This window comes from Protopterus annectens, chromosome 3.part1, assembly GCF_019279795.1.
Source record: "Protopterus annectens isolate FY-2018-M chromosome 3.part1, PAN1.0, whole genome shotgun sequence".
NCBI lineage: Eukaryota > Metazoa > Chordata > Ceratodontiformes > Protopteridae > Protopterus > Protopterus annectens.
The window spans coordinates 742,808,197-742,834,919 of NC_056732.1; positions in this window are offsets into that span (position 1 = coordinate 742,808,197).

Sequence of the window (26,723 nt, forward strand, 5' to 3'; positions counted from 1 at the left end):
CTGTGCAATTTTTCTCTCGAAGCTGGCCTTAGACGATTTTATGAGTGCCCGTAGTTTTTTGCTAATACTGATCAGAGATGCCTTCCCTTTTTGGAATTTTGCTCTATCATTTAGTAGCTTCCTCCTTCTATTGTATAGCTTGTTTATGGCTGGGGTCCACCAGACAGGATGTCTGGCTTTGGAGGATTGGGTCTTGGTTTTATTTGGGATTGCATGATCCATGCATTCCTGAAGGTGTTCATAGAATGCATTTATAAAGGATTCTGTGGTCTGGGCCATATTTTCCACAGGCCCGGGGGCTTTGAAGGATTCCACCTCAGTTTTGAAGAGTGTGAAATTTGCTTTAGAGAAGATTTTCACTGTGGTTTTCTGGGCAGGGGGTGGTGTCGGGATGTGAACATCCAGTGAGATTAGTTTATGGTCTGATCTTACCAGTGAGGGATACACTTCTGGTCTGGAGCATAGAGTCCCCATGTTGGTGATGATCAGGTCCAGTATGTTTTCCCCTCTTGTGGGAGTGGTAACAAGTTGTTCCATAGCATTTGAGTTTATAAATTCTAGGAACCTTTGGGCTAGGGTGTTGGAGCTAGAGTAATGCTCCCAGTCTATGTCTGGGTAGTTGAAGTTGCCCAATATAATGGTGTTTGGAGAGACCTTCATATTTTCCAGTGTTCTCATGAAGGCCGAGTGGGGTTCCTGGGTTAGGGAGGGTGGTCTGTAGCAGGCTATAAACTGGAAGGCAGTTTTACCCACTGTTAGTTGCACATGGATAGTCTCTGATGCTTCGTGCTGTGCCACCAACCTGGAGGTGTGGGTATCTTTGACGAATATTGATACTCCCCCTCCTTTTGTGGGTCGGTCCAAGTTTTGGGGCCGAAAAGCATGGTATGAGGTATAACCTGGTAGTGCTGGGGTGCTCTCGGGATCCTTGAACCAAGTTTCTGTTACTGCACAGATATCGATTTTCTCCATGCTAAGGAGAGTTTCGAAAAGTCGTGCATCTTGAGGTTTAGACTTCTGGCGTTGAGTAGCATTACTCTTAGTTTCTTATCCCTTGTGATACCTATGGAGGTGGGTTTGTCTTTTGAGCCTTGCCTAAAAAAGGCACTATGGGGGTAGCAAGAGCCTTTGCCAATATCCGAAAGCCCAGGGGTGACAGGTGCAGGCCGTCCCTAGCAAAGCATCGTGGCTTGTCGAGCATGTCATCCCAGGCTGACAGGCATTGGATCCCCTTTGAATGACACCAATAATTAAGCCAATTGTTGAAATTGATCATCTTGTCTTCATATTGTGGTATCAGTCTTGGTGAGGGTAAGATGCTACTCAAGGTCAGGGTCATACCGACCTGGGCCACATGCTCAGAGTGCTCCTCTATGTCTCTTTTCATGTAGTCCAGGGGGGTACGTCTCAGGTCATTCACACCAGCATGGACAATGACTGAGTCATTTTTGTACTTGACTTGGAGTGACCTGAGTGCTTGTGTTATGTGGCGGATCCTAGCGCCCGACAGGCAGCTCACCATGACCTTCTCCTTGTTCAGCCTGGTGAGCGGGACGTCAGTGTGCCTGATGATAGAGTCACCTATTACAAGTGTATCAGGTGTGTTGTTTAGCCTTAAGGGCTGTGACTGTTCGGCACACTGGCTTTGTGAGATATGTGTTGCACGTGTTTTGTTTTGGGGTAGCAGTTGCTTGGGTGTCTGTTTTGGAGGTCTCTGCTGCTTAGGCAGATTTTTATTTATAGCCTCCGAGTATGTTTTTGTGTGTTTATGTGTTTGGTCTGCTGTCGTGGTAGGTCTATGTGAGACTGGAATTGTACTGAGTGTGGTTTCCTTCTCCTCCTGACTGGTTACGCCAGTACTGAGTTGAGAGAGCTTAGCCTCCAGTTTGGCTATATGGATGCATCTCTCACATGTGTTGGAATTTATTGGGAGGAGGAGAGGGTTGTCTGTGTACATGAGGCAGTTGTAACATTGCCTCAAGATTCCCAGATTCACCAGCTGGACCGGAGAGAAAATTGACAGCTGACCTTTGGACATGCTAGAATAGTATAGGGAATTCCTTTATAATGGAGGCTGGAGTCACCCAGCACGGCGATACAGAGCGTGCAGATAACATGGCATATCAGTAGACCACTGTTAGCTCAATTGTTATAAAATGCATGTATCAGATGTGTACTGTGTATGCAGAAGATGTGGAGCCTGGTGTCATGCAATACTGATAATTTGGGACATTATCTGTATGCCTGTGACTGTCACCTCATTGACTACTGTAAAATTGCAAACTCACAGCAGCAATGCCATAGTTGTTGACACTGACAAACTGTCTCATATCCTTGCAGGTCCCTCTGGTGTGATAGCAAGACAGCAGACCCATGCTGGTGAGTGTTCTACATTTAATATAGCATATAACATGTGCATGTCATAGGAGAGTTGTAGGCCATATACACATGTTAAACACCTACACATAGTGCATGCTCTGCATGTTCTCTGTGGGACTATGCACATTCCAGTAACATGAGTAGCTGCCCAACACATGCAATACACATTGCATCCAAAACAATTGGGGTACACTGTAGTGGACATTGTATATGCAGAGTCAATACACATGCACACAACGTACACCACTTTGTCATATGCAGTATGTGTTAATATGATACACATGGCATATGTAGACACCTGCTGTAACGTCATACTCCAGTATCTCATATGTCATCAACACAGCACGCATACTATACCTGAGGGGTAGAGGCCTATCATGGGGCAGTGTGACACGTGTCAACACACAACACAGTCATGATAGGCAATGCTCCCTATTGAACACCTGACATGCCCATGTAACAACTTTCTGTGAAATGGTAAATGTAGCCTAAGTGGTGCAGGTCAGGTACAGCAAGATAGTTGCCAGTGTGACATACATTAGTGGCCTTGAGTGACCACATGATGCTGCCTGATGATGGCTCATGGTACTACACTTCATCCAGTTGCAGTACCTACAGTACTACACATAGCATTCATTGTTATACACCTGACAGTTGTATGCATCCGGCCATGGTATGTATACCTATGAGTGATGGTGCACAGGGCATTGGAAAGTGGTTCAGACTTGCACTGCAATGTTGTGTCCATGTACACATTGTGTTCCAGGGTGAGGCCAATCATTGAACAACACACATGCATCAACGACATGTATACTGTTATCAACAAGGACTCTCTACACTCGCACTGCATGCTGTTGAGCAACACACATCCTGCATGCTGACACGTGTGATGGACTCTTTGGCTTGTGATACTGTACTCCACCATCAACCACTAATCAATATGTTCCATATTGCTGTTGGTGTGTGTGTATGTGTGCATACGTGCATGTATGCATGTGTTTATGTGTGTATGTGTTCATATGTCCATGTGTGCATGTGTTCATGTGTGCACGTGTTCATGTGTGCATGTGTTCATGTGTGCATGTGCTCAGGTGTTCATGTGTGCATGTGTGCATGTTTGCATGTGTTCATGTGTGCATGTGCTCATGTGTTCATGTGTGCATGTGTTCATGTGTTCATGTGTGCATGTGTGCATGTGTGCTAACATCCGGTACAGATGGTAAAGTGTGTTTCCTGTCTCCCTCTCACAGGTGCTGAGGTATTGTTGGATGAGTGCAGCAGGCAACTTGAAGTCACTGCCACAAATAGTGAACATGATGATACATGTGTTGTGGCACAGGCAGGTATGACAGGGTCTGTTGTCGGTCTGCCAATCAGCAGTAGACAGCTTTCCACACCATCTATGCGCACATACATACTGCCAATACATTCCTCAACACCAATGGCCTTAGGTGAGGAACAGCATACGGTAGGCATTGACCAGGACAGTGTGGTATCTATGGCACATGCAACCCCATACAGCAGCCATGCCCAGACAACTGGAATGGTACCACATAGGCATATGTCCAGGGGTTCTTGTGGGAGCACCACTGGTCGTAATGCCCCTGGCAGACATGCCAGCACAGGTCTCACAACCTCAGGTATGTTCTGGGCTGTGATGCAAGCACAGGCACATATGGAACGGTACACCAGGCAGGGACTAAAGGCGCAGAGGGCTCATAACACTGCTATCAATGACAGTATCAGTGACCTTGTCGGTGCCATCCGTAATTACACCGATGTCATTGATAGATGTTGGGGGTAGACACTAGATGTCCACCGCAATGTAATGTCCATGTGCCAGGACAGTGCAGGTTGGCTGGGACGTTGACATGGATGCATGCCAGCAGCATCATCAGCTGGCAGTCGTCACAGATGACACACAAGTGCCAGCCGCTCCTGTAGTGGCAGTACCAGCCCCAGCAATGTTGTGGCTGGGCTATCAGTAGACCGTCCGAGATGACCACGTGCACATGGCTCTGGCCAGTCCCAGCAGGGACATGGGTCCAGTCAACATCCCTCTGCCTCTGACAATAGTACCCAGTCTAGCTTAGTACCTGATACTGTCTGTGTCACCCCTGCCAGGCACAGGTACTGTGTCCATGGCCGGAGACAGTGATCTGTACAGCCTGGCAGGTACAGTCTGTGTCTGTCCCACAACCTCCCATATTTGGCAGCCACAAGGGGGTACTGTGTGCATGCAGACACACACACATAATACCAACACCTAGGGCTAACACATACACACACACATTACACCAACACTGACTCATACTGTACTGTTGTCCCACACACCCACACACACACACACACCCACACACACACACACACACACACACACACACACACACACACACACACACACACACACACACACACACACACACACATGTCAATTGGATGGGTCACTGTCGGGCTCTGGCAAACCAATAACACACCCTGTGCATATGATGAAACTGTGCCACCTCGTGTCATCTGTGACATTGATGCAGGAACAGGTTAACATGGTGCTGATGCACAGGGTGACCTAATAGCAGTGCAGCAATGTTAGCATGTTGTCAACAGTAAAGTGTAATGATATCCTTGTAGGTATATTTGAGCAGGCATGATGCATCAAAGCTATGATTATCAATGTAGTATTGTTTACACCAGTGTTAATTCCAAACATGGATTGTCTGCCCATGTGCCACTTGGCTGATGTGTGTGGTACTGGCAGCATGTGTTGGTGAGTGTACGTTACGTGTGTGATGTGTGCTGTACAGATTTCAAGGTGTACATTTGTGAACATGGTGGAGGTGCACTGTCTGCATGTACGTGCATGGTGGACACATGGGAAGGGTGACATGCCCTGTAGTACACAGTGTTAACACTTCATATTTCCTATTGGTGTCCAGTATGCATTTTACTACACATATGTCAAAACTTGGGTACACATGTATGTATGACATGGTATGACACTATGCTGTGGGTGATACTGTTAGTATCGGTCATTGGTTTGCATTCTGGTAGTGTACATAACCTCAACAGCCTGATTTTAACCAGTCGTTAGATGATGTCTTGACAACTGACACACAGCTGTAGGATACACAGTAGCATTTGAATCATTCTGATACAGTACTGTACCAGTTACCAGTGGTGTTGACCAACACACATTGCCGTGACCACTCCTGTTTGGCATGTGTCCATCCTAGGTACAAGCAGACCCACTAGGGTTATGTCCGTCCACATCTGGTAATGCATACAGTGGCCTACAATGCATTCTCTGGATTAGACACTTATCCTCCACATGGGTATCATACAGACAGATACCTGTTGACAAACCCATGCTGTGCACTTATGAGTCAACTATAGCATAGTCGTCCACATTTACTACACATAGTATCCTGACAGTACCACATTGGTAGTAGCCCACAACATTTAGCAGGGGTACCGATGTGTACATACAGCCACATGTGATGTCATCTGTCCTTTGATATTCACATTCCCAAAGGTATGCTGATGTCCCTCAGTGTATCACATAAGCAATAAGGGGTCTGTATGCATATCCATGGAGTTGTACACCTATAATGAATGCCCATTATTGACAGACTGTGTTGTGTTTGAAGATGTCTGAAATATGCCCCAGGCATACACCCTCACTCACACTATTCTATAGAAACTGGCATGTTTGTGTGTGACACAGATGACCTAGGGCACAGATCACTACAGTGGCTGGACTTGTCACATACATACATACATACATACATATGTGACCTACGGTCTGAGAAGCAGCAGCACCAAATGTCAATGGTAACAGATGTATTCATGTTTAAAGCAGGCTTCACACCTATGATGTGATTGAGGTCACATGTACATATATGTCTTGGCCACACAATTACCAATAGAGGTCACATGTACATATGTGTATTTGCCACACGGATACCTGAAGTGTGTAATGCACATACTGTTGTTTGACTGATATGTCATACAGTAAAAAAGCAAAACCCACAACACATTGATCAACAGTGACACCCACACACATTCAGCAATTGCAGGATTCAAACCTCTACCTAACTATGTTGTGATACTAGAGAGATACGCATTAACACGACACACTATATGCTTTACTGGGAGTTTTGATTTCCACTGCTGTATTTGTGGGATACTGACATCATCAAACTTGCCAAAGAGGAATTCACCTCTTTTAATGTGTTTTCACAGTCTCCAAAAAGGCCACGCCTCTCAAAGGAAATCAAACACACACATAGCAATTGCAGGATTTAAACCCCTACCTAACTATGTTATGAAACTCGAAAGATACACATTAACACAACGCTCTATATGCTTTACTGGGAGTTTTCATTTCCACTGCTGCATTTGTGGGATACTGACATCATCAAACCTGCCAAAGAAGAATTCACCTCTTTTCATGTGTTTTCACAGTCTCCAAAAAGGCCACTCCTCTCACAGGTACACACACATCCTCAGCAATTGCAGGATTCTAACCCCTACCTTACTATGTTATGATACTGGAGAAATATGCATTAACACGACATGCTATATGCTTTACTGTGTGGTTTCTGTTCTCCTGATATATTAGTAGGATGCTGACATCATCAGACTGGACATGGTAATGTGCGTGCACTTTGTTTTATGCAATCCCAGGAGTGAACCATGTGGGTCAGCAGGTGTGAACAGCTTGAACAGGTCTCCACAATTCTTAGCTTGTGTGATCTATCTGTGGACAAATTGCCATTCCTTCATATGACAATACATATTTATGCACAGATTGTTGGTTTTGTGGATACGACATGTGTCTGGGATGTTGATAAAGGGCTATTTAAAGTCAATGTGGGATGTGTGTAGCTTGTTTCAGTGATGTATGTCCTGGGTGGCTGCCTTCAGAACAGTCTAGCAGGTTTGGGAAACATGATCTGCCCATTAACATACCACAGTTGGTTGGGTTGTGTGTTTGTCGGCTTCCAATAGCTCTGTTTCTGGCTGCAATCATGATGGACTCCATGGCCTAGCAGTTCAGACTTCATAGGCTTATAGGACTATATTTCCCATGGTCTGTTGTGCACCAACACTTGTGGGGTGTGCCATATGTTGCTGTAACACATTCAACAGTTTCAGATCCTGTAGAGAGGGTGAGGCTCAACAGACTGTTCAGGTGCAGGGTCTGTTTGTTCTGTAGTTCACTTATGACACATATGGGGAAACAATGTTATCCAAGTGATGCCATTCATTTGCCTTTGGGAGGAGCTGTTTACACATCATACATTTGATATCTCCTGGTATGATGATAGGGCCTGTTGTCAGTGGGAGGTGGGTATGTATGTATGGGCCTGTCTGACAGGATGTCGGCATTGTCAGTCAGGTACAGTTGACCCTGACTCAGGACATATATGTGTGTACATTGCTATTTATGACATAGCTGAAGGAGGTGTCATGGTTCTGTCTGTACTCCTTCGCAGGTAATCTTTCCAAAACACAGACAAACCTGACCACTAAACCCCTGTTATACTCTTTTACACACTTAACACACTACTGATCCTTTGTGATCAGTCAACAGACTATGTCATCATAATATCCTGGCATGTCCGAAGGTCGGTTTCATGTGTACTCTCCAGTCCAGCTGGTGCATATTGGAATTTTGACGCAATGTTACAACTGCCTTATGTACACAGACAACACTGTCCTCCTCCCAACAAACTCAGATATATGTGAGAGATGCAACTATATAGACAAACAGGAGTCTGAGCTCTCTCGACCCGTGACTGGCACAGTCTATCAGGTGGTGAAGGTAACCAAACACACCACAAATCCAGTCTCACATAGACCTATAGCGACAGCAAACCAATGACATTACCACACAAAAACATACTCAGAGCCTCTAAATAAACTTTGCCTAAGCAGCAGAGACATCCAAAGCAGACACCCAAACAACTGCTAACCCACAACAATACACACATATCACATAGTTCACAAAGTCAGTGTGCCACACAGTCACTGCCCTTAGGGCTGAACAACACACCGAATACACTTGTAATAGGGGACTGTTATTGTCAGACACACTGATGTCCCACTCACCAGGCTGAACTGGGAGATGGTCACTTTGAGCTGTCTGTCGGGTGCCAGGATTTGCCACATAACACATGCACTCAGGTCACTCCAAAGCAAGTACAACTATGGCACCATCATTGTCCATGCTGGTGTGAAAACCCTCAGACGTTCCTCCCTGGACTACATGACAAGTGACATAGAGGAGCTCTCTGATCATGTAGCCCAAGCCAGTATGATACTGACCTTCTGTAGCATCTTACCCTCACTAAGAATGATGTCACAGTATACAGACAAACTGATCACTTTTAACAGTTGGCTAACATATTGGTGTCATTCAAAGGGGATCCAGTGTCTGTCAGCATGGGATGACATGCTCAACATGCCACGTTATTTGGCTATGGACGGCTTGCACCTGTCACCCATAGGCTTTCAAATACTGGCTAAGACTCTTGCCACACCCATAGTGGCTTTTTTAAGCGAGGCTCAGAAGACAAACCCACCTCCATAGACGTTACACGGTAAAGGAAACTAAGGATAATGCTGCTCAACAACAGATGTCTAACCCTCAGAATGCATGCACTCAGGACTCTACTCAGTATGGAGACTGTCGATATCTGTGCAGTAAAAGACACCTGGTTCAGGCTCCCAAAAGCACACCAGCACTACCAGGTTTTACTTCATACCATGCTTTTCGGACAGGACACTCAGACCGGCCAATAATGATAGGGGGAGTATCCATATACATTACACATACACACACCTCCAGGTTAGTAGCACTGCACAAAGCATCAGAGACCATACATGTGCAACTAACAGTGGCCCAAACTGCATTTAAGTTTGTAGACTGCTACAGACCACCCTCCCGACTCAGGAACACCCCTCTGTATTCCTGGGAACACTGGTGAATATGAAGGTCTCTCCAAACACCATTATATTGGGTGACTTCAAATACACAAACATTGACTGGGAATACTACTCAGGCACCAACACCCTCGCACAACAGTTGCTAGGATTTATAGACTCAAATGCTATGGCACAACTGGTCACCACACCCACAAGAGGGGAAAACATGTGGGACATGATCATCACCAACATGGGGACTTTATGTTCCACACCAGAGGTATACCCCTCATTGGTAAGGTCAGACCATGCATTTATCTCACTGGACATACATATCCCGTCCACACCCCCATCCTAGGTAATCTCAGTGAAGACCTTCTCAAAAGCAAATGTCACACTTCTGCAAACCGTGGTGGTATCCGTCAAAGACACTGGGACAGTGGTGAATACGGCTCAGAACACTGAATCCTTTACAAACGCACTCTATGGACACCTACTGGAATGCATGGATCATGCTATCCCAAATAACAACAAGACTCACTCCTCCAAAGGCAGGGGACCTGTCTGGTGGACCACGGCCATTAATGAGCTATACAACAAAAGGAGGAGGCTACTACATGATAGAGCACAATCCCAACAAGGGAAGGCATCTCTGATCAGTACTAGCAAAAAGCTACGATCACTCATTAATTCATCTGAGGCCCGCTTCTAACAGACATGAAGGACAATCACAAGGCCTTCTTTAGTTATGTCAGGAACCTGGGTGCAAACTCCCAGATATGCTGTGAGTTACTGCATAATGACAAAACATACACTGAACCCACTGACATTGCCAACATCCTGGCAAACAGGTTCAGTGCAAATGTTGGCCCCCCCCATACCCCCTAAAGTGCAAATGTCCATCCCAACAGGGTGTAACCTCCCTGACATCACAGATGAACAGGTGAGTGCTGCCTTCTCCAAAGCAGACAACACAGCATCAATGGGACCGGACGGTGTCCCAGCCTGTGTCTTACATGAGCTTCAGGACAAACATAACACTCACATTAAGTCACTGTTCAATATCAGAGTTACTACAGGATATGTACCCAAGGAATGGCATACAGCAACAGTGTTCCTGCTCCACAGAGGTGGTGTTACAAGGGACCCTGGACAATATCACCCTATAAGCCTAACTAGCCTGGTCTGCAAAGCTATGGAGCGTATTGTCATGGAACCCATACACATAGACATCGGGAACCTGCAGACACTGGATCCTACACAATTTGGCTTTGTTGTGGCATGATCTTGCCTCTTGAACCTGTTCGATGTCTTTAAACAGTTACCAGGTCCATAGACAGAGAGAAGGTTGTACACACAGCCTACCTGGAGCTCGCAAAACAGTTCAACACAATACCCCCCTCGGGCATTATACATAAGCTCACCGGATTCGATATCAACACATCTGTCACAAGATGGATTGCTAACTGGATCATGGATAGCACCCACATGGCCAGTATTGCAGCAGCCATGTCTGACTATAAACCAGTTACATGTGGCATCCCACAAGGCTCAGTCCTGGGACCTCTCTTGTTCAGTATATCTTCCTCAGACATACAGGCTAACACAGGAGGAATATGGTTGACCATGTTCGCAGATGACTGCAAACTGGGTGCCATAATCAACTCTCCAGCTGGCACAAGCATCCTCAGAAAGGGTCTCAAAGGGATGGATGACTGGTGCCACAGCCATGGCCTACAGCTAATTGCCATTAGATGCATAGTCATCCCCTTTGGTAATAACAACGTGCCCACACATTACCACATAGGTGATAATCCATCACGTACGGTGGGTGTTGTTAGGGATTTGAGGACATGAGTAGTTAGTACTCTCACCTTTGACAATCATGTTGCCAATGTGGTTAGACAGACCTTCTATGTATCCTACCTTATCCCATAGGGTTTCACATCTAGATCAAGTGGGGTCATTGTGGCCCCTATACTCATCAGGCCCATGCTTGGATACAATGCCCCATTTCGGATGTACCTTACCTGATGCCTGCAGCAACTGTAATGGCCACAAAAGCACCTCACCAAGTTGATCTAGGGACTCACACAGATGCCCTGCGCAGTTTGGCTATGGCAACCCCAGCTCTACTCAGTCGCTTACTGCCTGCTCGGATGCGATCTTTGCCTGTTGTTTAAAGCCATGTCCATCACAGAATTAATGGACAGGCTCCACCTCAGGATATCCAAGTCCCTTAGAGCTACATGCTCCAGGGACGTAAACATCAGCACTGATATTAATAGGACATGCTGGAGGGGCAGATTCCTATCCCAGAGGCTCCACTCACTCTGGAATGGGATCCCAGTCACGCATACGCAGACACCCCCACTGACCACCTACAGGAGACATCTTGACAAGTGGATGGGTGATTGTATGTTTAGCCCTGGGATATCTTCTGGGTCCCTGCTAGACAGAGGCACAATAAACTGAACATAAGTGGCCTATCTCTTGTGGCCTACTATTCACAGGCACAGTCTACTAATCTAACAGGGTTGCGAAAGCCATACACACTCTGGTTAGGCTTATACATGCCCTAGGGCAGATAGCCTAGTATCAACCTCTGAACCTATGATAATGTTGGGGATGCATATTGTTTATTGATGATACTGATTGCAGGTTTTGTTTCTTCTTTGCTTTCTCACTTTCTATGTGCAACATAAGTATATGCAGAACATATTTGATTATGACAGGGTTCCACTATATTATATATGTGTCTGTTGTCATATAACTGTGTGCACAAGGCGGATTGGTGAATAGTGGGAGGTTCATGTGTCAGCACATGCAACCGCCGGATATGTGTGGCCCACTGCTGTACACAGACATGGCCTAAGTGTGTGAGCATGCCCAGTTTGGACTTTCAGTGTTTTGTTGCCTGACATTTGTCTCATTTCTTCAAGTGTGTGAGCATGCCCAGTGTGACCTTTCAGTATGTTGCTGTCTGAGGTCCACTACATTTGTTGATGTGTGTGAACATTACCAATATTAACATTTATACTATATGTGTGTTGAAAATCAGGTTCTATTCTTACTGCAGGGCTCACCTTTGTGTCTTAACTTGACAGGGATTATGCTATGCCTGCAGGGTTTCCATGAGATACTTTGTATACACTTATCAACATTTCTTCATACAAGGTGACCGCTGACATACTGTCATGGTTTAGTGGTTCAGTACTATGACTATAGTGCACAGTATCCTGGGTTTGAGGACTGTCACTGCTTCATATTTTCATACTGGGCAGAACAGACTGCTTCAGGAACAGTGAAGCAAACATGACCATGTTTACCTGCTTTTGCTGAACTATGCCCAACTTTGACCAGACTTGCACAATATTGCTCAATATTAACCAACATTGCTGAACGGTGCCCAGTATTGCTCAACATTGCTAAAAGTTGTGCTACTTGGTGTGTGCAAAAACAAAACTGGAAAGCAGAACCAAGCTGGATAAAAATGGCACGGACTGTTTTATTCAAGGTAAGCGCTTTCAGCTAAGCAAATGCCCAGCCTTCATCAGACAAATGTCACTCCACACTACTTAGTGTGTGCACTTTTGTTTACATATACTAACTAGTGGTAAGAGCTGTTTAGCATTGCTTTATATTGCTTAACACATACCAATCATGCCTCAGGTGGTGCTGCAGGGCTGCCTATGTCGGATGCACATGTTACACTCCCTATACATATTTGTTAACAAGTAGTGTCAGGTTAGGCATCCCTTTTACTATATGTGCGAGTCAGAGAGAGGTATCATTTCCAGGGTTCCTACTGAGCCAGTGTATATGCTATGCATTGCCTCTTTGCCAAGGCCAAAGCATACTGGGCATGCCTCCTTCTGCCTACTGGAGCAGGCTCAGGTTGTTCCTCCTCCGAGTCACGCTCTGCCTGTGATGGCCTTGGCAATGGTGGGGGGCTGTTTGGCCCGGCCCTATGCTGCTCCTGCTGCAGCTGTTTTCGCAGGATCATATTATGTAGCATAGCATATACCATGACTATTTGGGTACATGTAGTTGGTGAGTACTGCAAGGCTCCACCAGATGTGTCCAGGCACCAGACCCGTGACTTGAGCAGTCCAAACACACACTCAATTACATTTTGTGTTTGTGCATGTGCCTCATTATGGCATTCCTGTTCAGGTGTGTGTGCATTTCTGATGGGTGTCATCAGCCACGGCTTGATTGCATGTCCGGCATCCACCACTAGGTGACCATGAGGGATGTCCCCATTGGCATATCTCTGGTACAGCTGTGTCAGATACAAGATATGGGAGTCATGGTAGCTTCCAGAGCAGCCAGCACACACATTCAATATTATGCCCTGGGCATCACACATGACCTGGCAGTTGATGGAGGGGAAACCCTTGTGGTTATAGTAGACCCTACCCCGCTCACCGGCTGGTGCTTTGATGTGTATGTGCGTGCAGTCTATTGCACCCACTACCTCAGGGTATTCCGCTATTTGCTGGAAGAGACACATATTGCTGGCCAATACCTCACGGGAATTGGGGAAATATACATGACCACCGACATGTGCTGACATGGCATTCAGGAACTGGTGCAGTACCCTGGATGCTGATGCCTGTGAAATGCCCATCATATCGCCAGTTGGTCTCTGGAAGGTACCTGTTGCTAGTATTCTTAGGCCAACACATACCTTGGTTTCCACTGGGATGGGTTCCCCTCTGTTGGTTCTGTGGGTGAGGCATGGCCTGCACAGCTCAACAATTTGCTGCATGAGGTCTCTGTCCACTCTATAGTGCTCCACTATCTCCAGCTCATGTAGCCCCTGGTAGGTTACCCTGGGCCTGCACACTCTTCTCCGTCTCCCCACTGTGGGTTGCTCAGCAGCATTCGCATTGTCACCACCCTCAGCATGTTGCATATGTCGCCTTATAACAGCAATGGCAGCCCCTTACATTTCTTTGTCTCAGTAAAGCTTTTTCAGTTTTCACTTCCATTAGCTTACTGCAGTGTTGCAGTGTCTCTGAGAAAAACATTGTGGAATGTTGTTTGCTGAGTTTTAAGTGCTGAGCTGGGTTGGGCTAGTGTACTACCTGTGTAATTGCCTGATTCTGATTGTTTTCACCTGCTAGCTCTGCTGGTACTTCCTGGTTAACTTCCTACTATTTGTTGTGCTTCCTTTTCCCTTTCTGTTTGCTCAGGGAGGCAGCACTGTGCACACAAGTGCAAACACGCGCACACCGGCTCACACGCACGCCCACATGTTTACACAGACTAAAACTTGCTTATTCTTGCTATAATGTGTGCACACAGGTGCACACGCGTGCACACAGGCTTACTCGGTTTTACAAGTGTGCACACATGCGCATACACGTTGCAAGCACTTCTACAAGAAACTTTAGTGTTGTTCACAGCATACACCTTCACTTTCTTGCCTTTAGCTAGGCTACCTGTTGACACACCTCTTCCAGTGATGAGTAACTGACAGCAGACACATGTCACTCTACTCCAATGAGCTTCACTTCTTTCAGACATAACCCCCTCATGATGTCATCTATCTTCTACTCTGATACTCCCCTTATCCTACTCATACACTACACTGACTGTGCTCTTTTGCTATGTAGACTTGGGATTCACTATCCTTACCCTCATTTGCATAGTATTGCCTACTAATGCTTGGTTACATCTCTTAGACTGAGCTTCCCCCCTTAGCAACCTCTACTCGGTAGCCATGTTGTCTTCAGACTGCCATTCTCTTGCATTGTTTATTAGGGATTACTATGAAATCCACATTTGTGGATTTTAATTATTGGTTTTCTGGTTTTTAGAGTGCAGCGAGCTTGCGCGGTGCTACGCTTAAACATCGGCGATTGGGATAAAAAAAATTAATTTATTTTAATTTTGCATTGGTGAACATTGCCAATGGCCATATTTTTGGTCATTGGCATGCTTCCTCGACTGGATGCACCCTTTTTTTGGAGCTGTCATGGCTCTGTTTTGCTATTTGCAGAACCGTACTCAGTTGTCAATGGAGTACACTTCTGCAAATACCACTACTCTTACTCGAACAGGTTAGGGTTTCCTGGATCGCAAATTTACCTAATTTGCATAACTTTCAGCAGCAAATGAGATAATTTGCATAACCTAGCCCTGTCTGTGTAAGAGAAGTTTTATGAGCTCTCTTGCACGCCCCTGCCGGCTGTTCCTGGATCGCTCGGTAAACATGTTGGCTGCATGGAGTCTTACTCTACTCTTAGACTCCGTGCAAGCCTTCATGAATCCAGCCCAAAATCTTTCTACTTTGAGAATTCAATTAATCATCAACAAAATGGCTGATCTACACTGCCAGTCACCAGCATGTACAACACTTACTTGAAATTATAAATGCTAACTCTGTTTTACAAATAGTTAACCTGCCTACAAGTGGTCCCAATATCCTGGGTCTAGTCCTCATAAACATGGTCACTTCTTGCACATTTCTGGATGTGTCACACTCCCCTGTTAAATCAGACCATAAATTAATGATCTTTTCCTTTAAAACTGGTAATAATTTCCCCTGTAAATACCTCTGAGTTTAGCGATACCATTCATCAATTAGTTGATGACCTAAATAAATTTTGCTGTAATCCTCCTTCAGTGGATACCACTGCTAAAGCTGCTGCTGCCAGTGCCTCTGATTCCTGCTCTTTCTTGAATAGTTGTATTGGTAAGACAGTCCTTATCCACACTAAACAGAAAAGAAAAGTTTAAAAGCAAACCTCTGTAAAGGAATGCCAATATAAATAAATTACTTAACAAGTAAAGGAGACTGATTAACTCTTACTAGAGGTTTCATTCTACCTACCATTAAGATCATACTTAAGCAAACTAGTAAAGAGCTTACGGTAGCCATTAGGAAGCTCAAAGGTGAGTATGATCTTGAAATAGCCATGAAAGCCAAAATAACTACAATTTTTTTCTTTAAATATGTTACAAAGTTAAATTTTTAGTACTAGTCTACAATAATACTGCAAGCTCTATCCCAAATGAAATACCTAATATCTTATATGATCTATTTAGTTTAAAATTTATTCCATCCACAGTTATAGCTATTACACACATTCCACAATATTGGATGCCTCCTTTAATTGCTAAAGAAAAAGTTCTCTTAGTCCTCTCAAAGAACGCCTCATCCATGGGCCCTGATAAGATACCAGATTACATAATTATCAGTGCCAAGTATGGCCTATCTGAATCCCTATCTAGCTTCTTTATTTTAAGTCTCTCCACATGGTGCATTCCTAAAACCCAGAAAATAGCTGTTATAATATCATTATACAAGGTGGCCCAACCATAGACCCTGATAACTACTGACATACTAGTTTCAGTAACAAATAGAAATGTCAGAACCTGCTAGAGTGAATCCCAAAGCATGAAGACTGAAAGTCCAAAAATATGCATGTACCATGCCAGAGATGGCCATTTCTCAGAATATTCCCTTTTTTCCAAGGTATGGCAATTTCAGAGTTGGTATATATACGTTTCTGGTGGGGTATAGTTTAAAGGAGAAAAGCACTCTTTAAGATTTGCTCTTCCTCTAGGATTTCTGTCTCTATTGAGCTTATTGTCTCTCTAAAGCCAATATTTCAGTAGATAGACATTAGCCTTGCTTGCTTCATATGTAAAACTATGGAGAGTATTATATCAGACCTGATAACCTGGGCATTGAGAATCTCTTAATCCTGGACTCACACAAATTTGATTTGTCAAAGGAAGATTCTGCCACTTCAAATGCATTAATTTCTTTGAAAATGTAACAGAAACAGTATGCAGTAGGTACAGATATTTGGATCAGGCCAAGGCCTTTGACATTACTTTTCATGTTGGTATTATTGGATAGACTTTTGAATATAAATCTTCACATTGTGTGGTGGGAAATGAACTGGGTGTTTGAGACAACCCTTGTGGTTAGAGTCACAGTGACCACTTCTGAAAGCAAAAAAAATTATCAGTGGTATACCATAATATTCAGTGCTAGGCCTTCTCCTATTTGGCATCCATTTCTCAGACCATGAGGTCAATACTCCTGGCCTATGGGTTTCTAAGTTTGCAGGAGACAATAAAATGGGTATTGTTATTAAATCTTCCGCTGACTTACAATTGCTCCATCATTGGTTAAACCATGTTAACAACTGATGCAAGAATGATAGTCTCAAATTAAATGTGAATAAGTGTAGCACAGTTCATTCTGACAAAAAAAAAAATTCTGTCATGCCATATAGGTCATGACCCTTTCCAGTCAGACACCATCATATAGGATCTAGGCATTCTTGTTGGTAATTACTTATCCTTTGCCAATCATGTCTCCACAGTAGTTTGCAAAGCCTTCTGTCTGGTTCATCTAACTTCCAAAGGCAAGACTTCCACTAGATACAATGAAGTCTTAATTCCACTTTACTTGTATCTCATCATACCCATTATTGAGTATAATGCCCCCTTTGGCATGTATTTGTCTAAACACATCACTCAGCTTGACAAACCACCGATATTCATAATTAAAAACATCAGTGACCTCAAAATTCTTAGTTATCAGAGCACTGTCAACTCTGTCTCTTTCCCAAGTCTCTTATAGGCTGCTCCTTGGAGATCTGTGTATAGCCTTTCAAGCCATGAAAAATCTAATCCTCTTTGACTTCCTGTTGTTTCACAGAACAAATGATACCACACATAAACTGTTAAAGGAACTAAATCTTCATTAACAGATAAATAGTACATGCTGGTATAATGGATTAATATCCCAATGTATCCTTCACTTCTGGAACAAACTTCCACTGATTATCAAACCGAGTAGCATCCTTGTCACCTTCAAGAAAAACCTAGATAATTGGATGGGTAGTCTCAAATTTACCACTGGTCTATCTTGACTTGCCCCACTTGAAGCAGGAGGGTACTTTTGAATCGGGTGGGGCTCGGTTAGACTTGCAATGATCTGCAGACGAATCTCTTAGTACTTGTCTATGAACCTGTGGGTCAGTGTACAACCTGGAAATGCTCAAGCTATTACCAACTGATACCTCACCAATTGATACTTAGGCAGTTGCCCATACTCAAACCCTGCCAGGTGTGAGTGTTTCCTTATCCAGATATGACAGGGTTTCTTGCAGCATTTCCTCTTTTGTGAGCTACTTCTGTATTGGTGGTCCATTTATTATGCTGAAACTGTATCTGCTGATGTCATGCATCTTTATTTTTGCATGCAGTATCATATTGGTGACCCAGCAATTCACCTGTCCTAGTGTCCTATTCTCACCCCCCTCCCACAGCACTGATGTCCTGCACTATTCCTGTCACATTTGGCTCTGAGAAGCCCTGTCAGTTTTACCATTGGCCAAGATACACATTTCATGTGGACATTAGGCTTGCATTAACACCTCCATCTCCTGAATCACTGTATACTACTTTTTCATTCATTGTTGCTCCCTTAGTCCAATGATGAAATGGGTATTCATGTGGGTTATACACAGTAGTCAATCTGTATGTTTATATGACTGCCCTAGGCTGACACCCTGTGACTTGGCAATGCCCCCTTTCTCAGTTTGGTGGTCTAATACCTATCAACTATCATGTCATGCTATTACCATTTCCACCCTGCCCCATATTGACACAACAATGGACATGTTATCACTGTCCGCCATCTTACAGCAGTGTGGCTACATCCAGTAGTGCTGTGTATATCCATTGACTCTACCTCCTCTTACACATACACACCCTTGACTTATGTACAGGTACCATTGTTTTCCCTGTAGCAGGTCACAGTGTACCCCCTCCCACAATGTGAGTTACTTGTCATGTTCATTTGATGTGATCTCCCTAATAGTGAGTCCTCAAGCCAGACATTCATGTGCCATGCCTTTCAACATTGCTCACTGTCATACTAAGCCTCACTAGCTGCACATTACCTGCCATGCTCTTGAACTGTGTGGTTTGTCCTGGTGAAACCTCAGCTGGACGTTCAGCTGTTTTGCCCTTATATGTTCACTGTCAATGTGATAATGAATCCCCCTAGTTGGACATTATCCTGTTATGCACTCATGCTATGTCGCATCACCTAATCTAGTGTTTCCTATCTGTTGTTGTTGCTGATGTTTACAAAAGGTGCTTAGTTACATTACCAGGTATCTTATCTTCTTCACTATGCCTTTTTTCACATTTCAGTGTCTTATCTGTTGAAATGACTTGTTCATCTCAGTGCTGTCTTCTGCCATATGGTGATTATATTTCTAATAAGTTAAAGCAAAGCTCACAGCTTAACAACAATGATAATGAGGTAACTTAGAGTGATTCTCTATGAATCATTCACAAAGCACATTGCTCTTATCTTCATAATCAGCAGTAGACTAAGCCGACCATCAGTTGGGCAATATTATTGCCCACCATATAAAGTGAATGTCTGGCACCTGCTTGACAGAGTAGCAACTGATGCCACAGCTATCACCCTCTGTAGTACACAGTGAAGATATTGCTACAATGAGGTGCCACCCTTAACAGCTTCACCAGTAGAATGAACAACTTAAGGCAGAGTAAGCCATTTTTATAGTAAGAAATGTACGTCCATTTTTGACTATTTTTTGATCATTGTCATTTGTTTCCTTGCCATCCTTAAACATGGTCACAGTGTAGTGAATTGCCCTTACTTTCTTTTATAGTAATAGAGGAGAGAAAGAATTTAGCAGGGATGTCTCTTTCAGGAGAACAATCTGACTCCTGAGGTACCAATACATATACAGAGTGTTTATGGCTGTACTTTGCAACTGCAGTTCTATTTGTAACATATATGTGCATTAATATGTTTTATTTGCTTTTTTCTCCTTCTACAGTTATGACTTTGATGTAGGCTGTATGGTGGCAGTGGGTACCTGAGGCTGCACTTGCTGATTTGTCTGGTGCTGAATGGCCAGTGGTGTATAGGCTTATCTCTTAGCAGAAGAATGAAGGTCAGCATGCTGAAACTGTCCTTGAAAGCCTTTTGGTGGCCTGCATGGCCACTTCTTAGAAAGGAAGTAAAAGATTATTTTCTGAGAAAGGCTCAGTTGGGTCCCTTTAGTCAGCTAGTATCAGGTGTGGCAGCTGTTTGTGTCTGAGTTGTGTTGGCAGTCAGACACCCTTACAGGGATCATGGTGCATTTCCTGTCTCAGCTGATAGAATCACATGATGGTTCCATCCCAACCATCTGGCTAGAAGAGACAGACCCTCCTCATGACAGCAGCCATGGAGATGACTGATGTTTTAGTTGGTTTTCCTCTGTGCATTTGGACAGATCTCCTGTACTCCACTCTATCCCTCATCATGATGCTTCCCTACCTTATTTCTCATTATTCATTTCCTGTTTGCAATCCAAACCTGCACATTTTCAGATGTCCTCCCTCTGTATTACTGCATCCCTCCACTACTGAACCCACCTTTTGTGGTTGGACTGTTCTTCTCTCTCTCTCTGTACCTGTGCTTTATATTTAAATGTCAGCCCTTGCTGTCTTCTGCAATCCATTTATTCTTCCGATACAACTTCCTTCATTCCTTCCCATCAACCATTTGTCTTAAAAAAATGAAGATGGGCACCTTCCACAAAACTGCCTTTTTTTCTTTTTCCCAATCTATAATTCCTTAATTATACCCTTGCTTATGTTCCTTTGCCTGTTAATTCCCTTTTGTAATGTTATTATTTCCCCTTTCTTTCCAATTTACACAAGCAAATGAGTTTTGACACTGTTGATACTCTGTGGCCTGCTAAAAATAATCACATTGCCACTAAGAAGTGCTTTGCTGACCATGTGAATATGTATCACGTCAGGAATGTCACTTACTGTTCTTGTTACATTAGTTATGTGAGTGTTTATAGTACAGCATCATCACTACTTTTTAGAAGCAGGACCGCTGCAAATAACATGGCTGCATAGCTACGCAGCAGCAGGCTGTGCCATGCTACAAGAGCTTTGATATTTAGCTCTGTGCAGTGGCATTACAAATGCTTCTGAATACTGCTATACTGAACATCTTTATAGGAATTGATTTATCTTACACTTCAGTTTAAAATTTAGCTGCCATAACAGACATTTCACCATATTAAAACCTTGGATGATTATATCATACCTCTCAACAAGAGACTTTCGGACAAAGACAAAAATAAAGAGGAACTAAGGTCCAAACCTAGAGATGATTTTTAAATATTACTCTAATTCACTTATAAAGTTAATATAATAAAAACTTGTTTGCATCAATATGATTTTTTCATCACTAATAAATATGGAACCTGACATTGTTAACTGACTGTGATTCTCAATAATCCACCAGAAAAAAAGGGGGAAAGGGCAAAAATATAAAGCAAAATCATAACCATTCTGTGAGATCAGGAACAATTGAGAGATGGATTATTACACATTGATCTCATTTTCTTCTCCAGGTTCTGCCCTCCATGTAGTATAATTGTTTTAACTGTATGCTGGTACTAGAATAATACACCTCACTATAAAATTGTATTTTGTTGTATTGTTTCAGCATTTAGTAAGCTGTATTTACTTGCTTGTCATGGTTCATAGATATTTCTTCTTTAACTTATTATGTTTGTTCTATTAATACTACTAAAAAGTAAATTTTTTTCTAAAGCTAAAATAAATATAAGCTAAATTCTAGACATCACATAAAAGAAGTAAGGTGGAAAAAGGTAGGATTGAGTGAATGGGCGCTTTTCCGTAATAGCTCCAATGTACCTAATACTGTTCATTAAATGGCATTCATCTTACAGAGTACTGCACTGTTTATTTTATGATCTTATGGCAAAGAGGTTATAATTTTTTAAGGGCACTTAGAAAAAGATCAGGATAGAACTGCAGAGTGCACCAAGATAAGGGGATAGCATCCTTCAAACTATATAATACAGAGGGGGAATGCATGCAGGAATGTAATCTCATGTAGTGTAGTCAGAAAGGATGCAACAAATTACAAAATATTTACATATTAGCAATATAAAAGAAGTGTATTATAGATAGTGAATGCCATATTTATATTCCATAGCATGACATATGACGAAGAAATATGTTTGTTAAATGAGTGTAGCAGAAATACCCAGAAAAGAGTGCATGTAGGTAGTGTTACACAGCATATTTATAAAAATGCAAACAAAACACTGTTGCTACAGAAATTTACCTAACAGTAAATTGGAAAGTATCAGAATGTGGTAAGGTATACTGAATAGCCCTAGAATAAAAAATGATGACATGGCATGACATGACACATATCTAATATGCCACTGAACAGTATTCTAAAAATGAATACAGGTATTGGGATGTGCGTGGAAAACACATGCAATGCACACACAGCAAGGAATACAGAAGGTAGGAAAGAAGAAGATGGTAAATAGAAAAATGAATAACTCACATATGAAGGGAAAATGTGGTCAGTGGGATGGTCAGGGGGCATATTTTGTGGATAAAAACACTTCATTTTTTTAAGGGAAAAAAGAAGAATAGGTGAGGTGTTGATAAAGTAGAGTAATTGGGTAGAGGAGGAAATAATCAAGGGAGTGGAACATGTGAAGGGATCATCCCCTCAGGAATGGAGGAGATAGGAATGAAAATTTGGGCAATGTGAAAAGGAATAACTCACATGGAAGAATGGAAAGGGTGGTCAGAAGGATGGTCAAAGGGGCATGGGTAATGTTCTCTGACAAGGTAATAGAGCTCCTTTCTTATGAGAGAAGAAAGACTTGTTAAGGATTGGTAAATGGAAGTTGATAACTGGGAAGGGCAGGAATAGAATATATATAGGGCACCAGGCAAAACAAGAACAGGGAGGTGTAACACAAAGGTGGGATAAAGCACACATGCAATACACAGGCTGAAAGCACAGTAGGAACATAAGATGGGACTGACATGGACAAACAAAGGAGAGTCACAATCTGTACATGTGCCACCATGCTGAAAAAGGCTGCACAATGCACAAAAATCAAACATTATTGCTGCTAGTTTGTAACCTGTGTGTATGTGCACTCGAATAATTGATTGGGAGTGATTGTTGTCATGATATGTGGAACCCTTATTTTCCAGGAATGGTAGAACAGTGCAATAAAGTACATACTGAACTGCAAACATCCCATAATGGGCAGTAATGATCATGTGCACAAATAGTGTATGCTACACCTGCTAATGACCCATGGACATATTTCTGGTGCAACAGCTGACAGCATTTGTACACAGCACTGTAGCAAAAAATCAGTTATCTAGCAAGACAGCAGCATTACACACCTGGTACAGCAGAGTTGCATGTTAGCATGAACACATACAATAGCAACAAAGTGCTTCTTAAATATACTAAGCTTACAGCCCATTCTTGTCCACTAACCATCTGTGCTGCATGTTCACCATAATCAATGTATACACTAATGCAATTCCAGATCTTATACAGCAAGTATGAAATGTGCAATGTGCACAATAGTTTATGCTGCAGTCATGTGTTACTACATAGAATTATGTGCCTATAAAATGATACAGTAGTACCTTGAGCAATACTGTGACATGTCTGTTATGAGAAGCTATCCATGCATGAATACGAACATGCATGACAAAGAAGGTCATGTGTCCCACATTCATGATACAATGTGTGACTGTAACTCTGCATACAGGATTGGTGGAATGCATGCAAGAATAACACTACAGTTCTGTACCAAACAGGTTGGTGTAATCATGTGTGAAAAAACACCTCATGGAATATGGAAAAAGGGCTGATTCCAGTCAACTAAGTAATGGCATCCCTGTTGCATAATAATGACAGTCATTGTTGGGCAGGGGGATGAGAAGGGTGTGTCACAGATATGTGAAACTGTTATAAACAACACTACAGCAAGTCAGTCATGCTCATATGTGCATCACTCTTCTTATCAAAATCACTGATGTACACAAATGCAAAATCATGCAAACTGACTGAAGAACTTCTTAGGAATTTAGAAATATAGCACAGTATTCCTGTCTACATTTTGGAAGGGCTCAAGGGTACAGATGTGCATAAATGAGAAGTCATTTACAAGTGTGACAAAGGAACGTGCAATAGTGGAGACACTTGCCTTCAAGAATTTGCCATGAAAACATGCTTCACCATAACTTGCCTCCATGTTGCATGCTGTGTGAAAAAAAACATTGTGGTACATATGCAAGTGCCACGCACTTAGGTGTATTAGTGTACTCAATGCAGAAATCAGTCATTTGTACTGAATGCGGTCCTTCCTAGTATTTAATTATTTAATAGACTTTTCAGATGTGTATAACTGAACTCAAAATCTGTGATCACAGGACTGGTCAGTATAAATGCACTGAGACACAGTCATGTGTGGAACACATACATTGAGTACATGATACAGTCTATGAAGCTTGAACATCCTTAAATGTAGAATATGTCAAAGTACAGGGATGCACAATCCACAGGTAAGGAGAAATGGAGAATATACATTTACACAGACCCCTACGCAGCCAAGCAAGATAGATTTATAATAATGGACAATCTGACACTATTACACCAAAACATCTAAGGAACAAAGCAATGCTATATTATCCTGAATGTACATGGGCTCCATCAAATGGATTCAGTCCAAATATGGAGACTAACATTTCCATGTTACTCACAAATTAAAGATGTATAAGTTTCCAAGACACTGAAAAGTAGTAGTGGAATAGGACTGAATGGAGTAGCCTATATAGTAAAATGAACAGTAGAGACAGACTATGTCTGCACATCATTTGAATGGCATGTCTAATATTCTTACTAAATGATGTTGCATGTACAGTATCTGTGAGCATCAGGCATTCAATCAACCATGACAGAAATATTGACAGTGCCATAGATTGCCATGGTACCCATCGTCATATATATATAGGTAACACTTATATATACATGTTAAAAAAGTACAGCCGTATGCATAAATGGAAATCACTGATACAGCCTTCTAAACATGTCATATAATGTGTCACAGCATAAGTGACATTGCTGCCAAACTTGAAAAGATCTGTTGCTCGATGACACTGTGTTTCCCTGTAAACAAAGTATGTTTATCATTTGGAATAAAACTGTTGCCTCAAAGGACATAAGAAATATATACAACACATAAGGTGAAATACAAAGCATGTAGACCAATAGGCCAGAAGGCAAGGGTGGCACTACAAGCATGTTTTTGGTACTACAGCACTAGTATTACAGTGAAAGCATGACCTTCTTATCACAGTACATTATATTGAGCAATGTAAAGGATATGTGTTATGCTATCAATACAAAAGAAATAAGTGCAATTCCATACTGATTACACTGAAACATAGAAGGGCCACACAGACCAAACTTATGTGTCTGAGGAGCCTTCCTTGGAGGGGAAAAGCTCACTGGTGAGTTTGGACACTACTCCCTGAACAACTAGTGCTACTTATTGCATTATGCTTCAGTGGGGTAGTCTATATTTACAGATGGACATTTCAGTAAATTATTTGTAAATATGCGAAAAATATATGTATATATATATATATATATATATATATATATATATATATATATATATATATATATATTTTTTTTTTTTTTAGAGAGCGAGAGAGAGACAGATTTCTGGTTGTGAGATTACATGGAGTAAAAAAGTTTCATAATCTCAGAAGTTCAACACTAACATATGTTACACCCCAGTGTCAGTAACAAAAAAATAATCTAACCAACTAATCTTGGAGTTGAACCTATAGTCTTCATACCTTTTAGTGTAAGAAGACTGCTGACTGAGCCACAGACACTACAATATTCACACTATATACCTCTTCATATATATTCCACATACTGTACATTACCATGTATGCTTATACTGCCTATATTACCTACATATTAGGTCTCTGCATATGAACATAGACAATGCAGTCACACTTGAGAAATCAAATGTGCATACTGTAACACACTGAACTGTTTCACTCAAGTAAATGACTAAGGGAATAACAACTACTTCAAAAAATGCATGCAGCTTAACCCTTTCATAACTACCTTGTTCATTAATTATTGTCACATTTATACTTTGATCAGTTAACCCACACAGCTGAACATTACTCTTATACAAATACATATTGTCAGGTTTCTGTCTTATTGTTTAGACATAAGCAGATTGTATTGCATAACTCTAAAGTGTCAGGGAGGGTACATTTAAAATTACAAATACATAACATTTACATATCTCTGCAAAAAGCTCAAGTAAGCAATTTACTTGTAAACATCTATGAATAACAATGTGTAACTAGTGCAATTTGAAGTGCATCACTCAGACACAGAGTAGATGCAGCCTGCATTTCAAATGTGTATGATAGAGCAGGTCTTACTGTCATGACAGTGTGCATATTTCATTAATGAAATAGTTCCAGAAATAGTAAAATATATG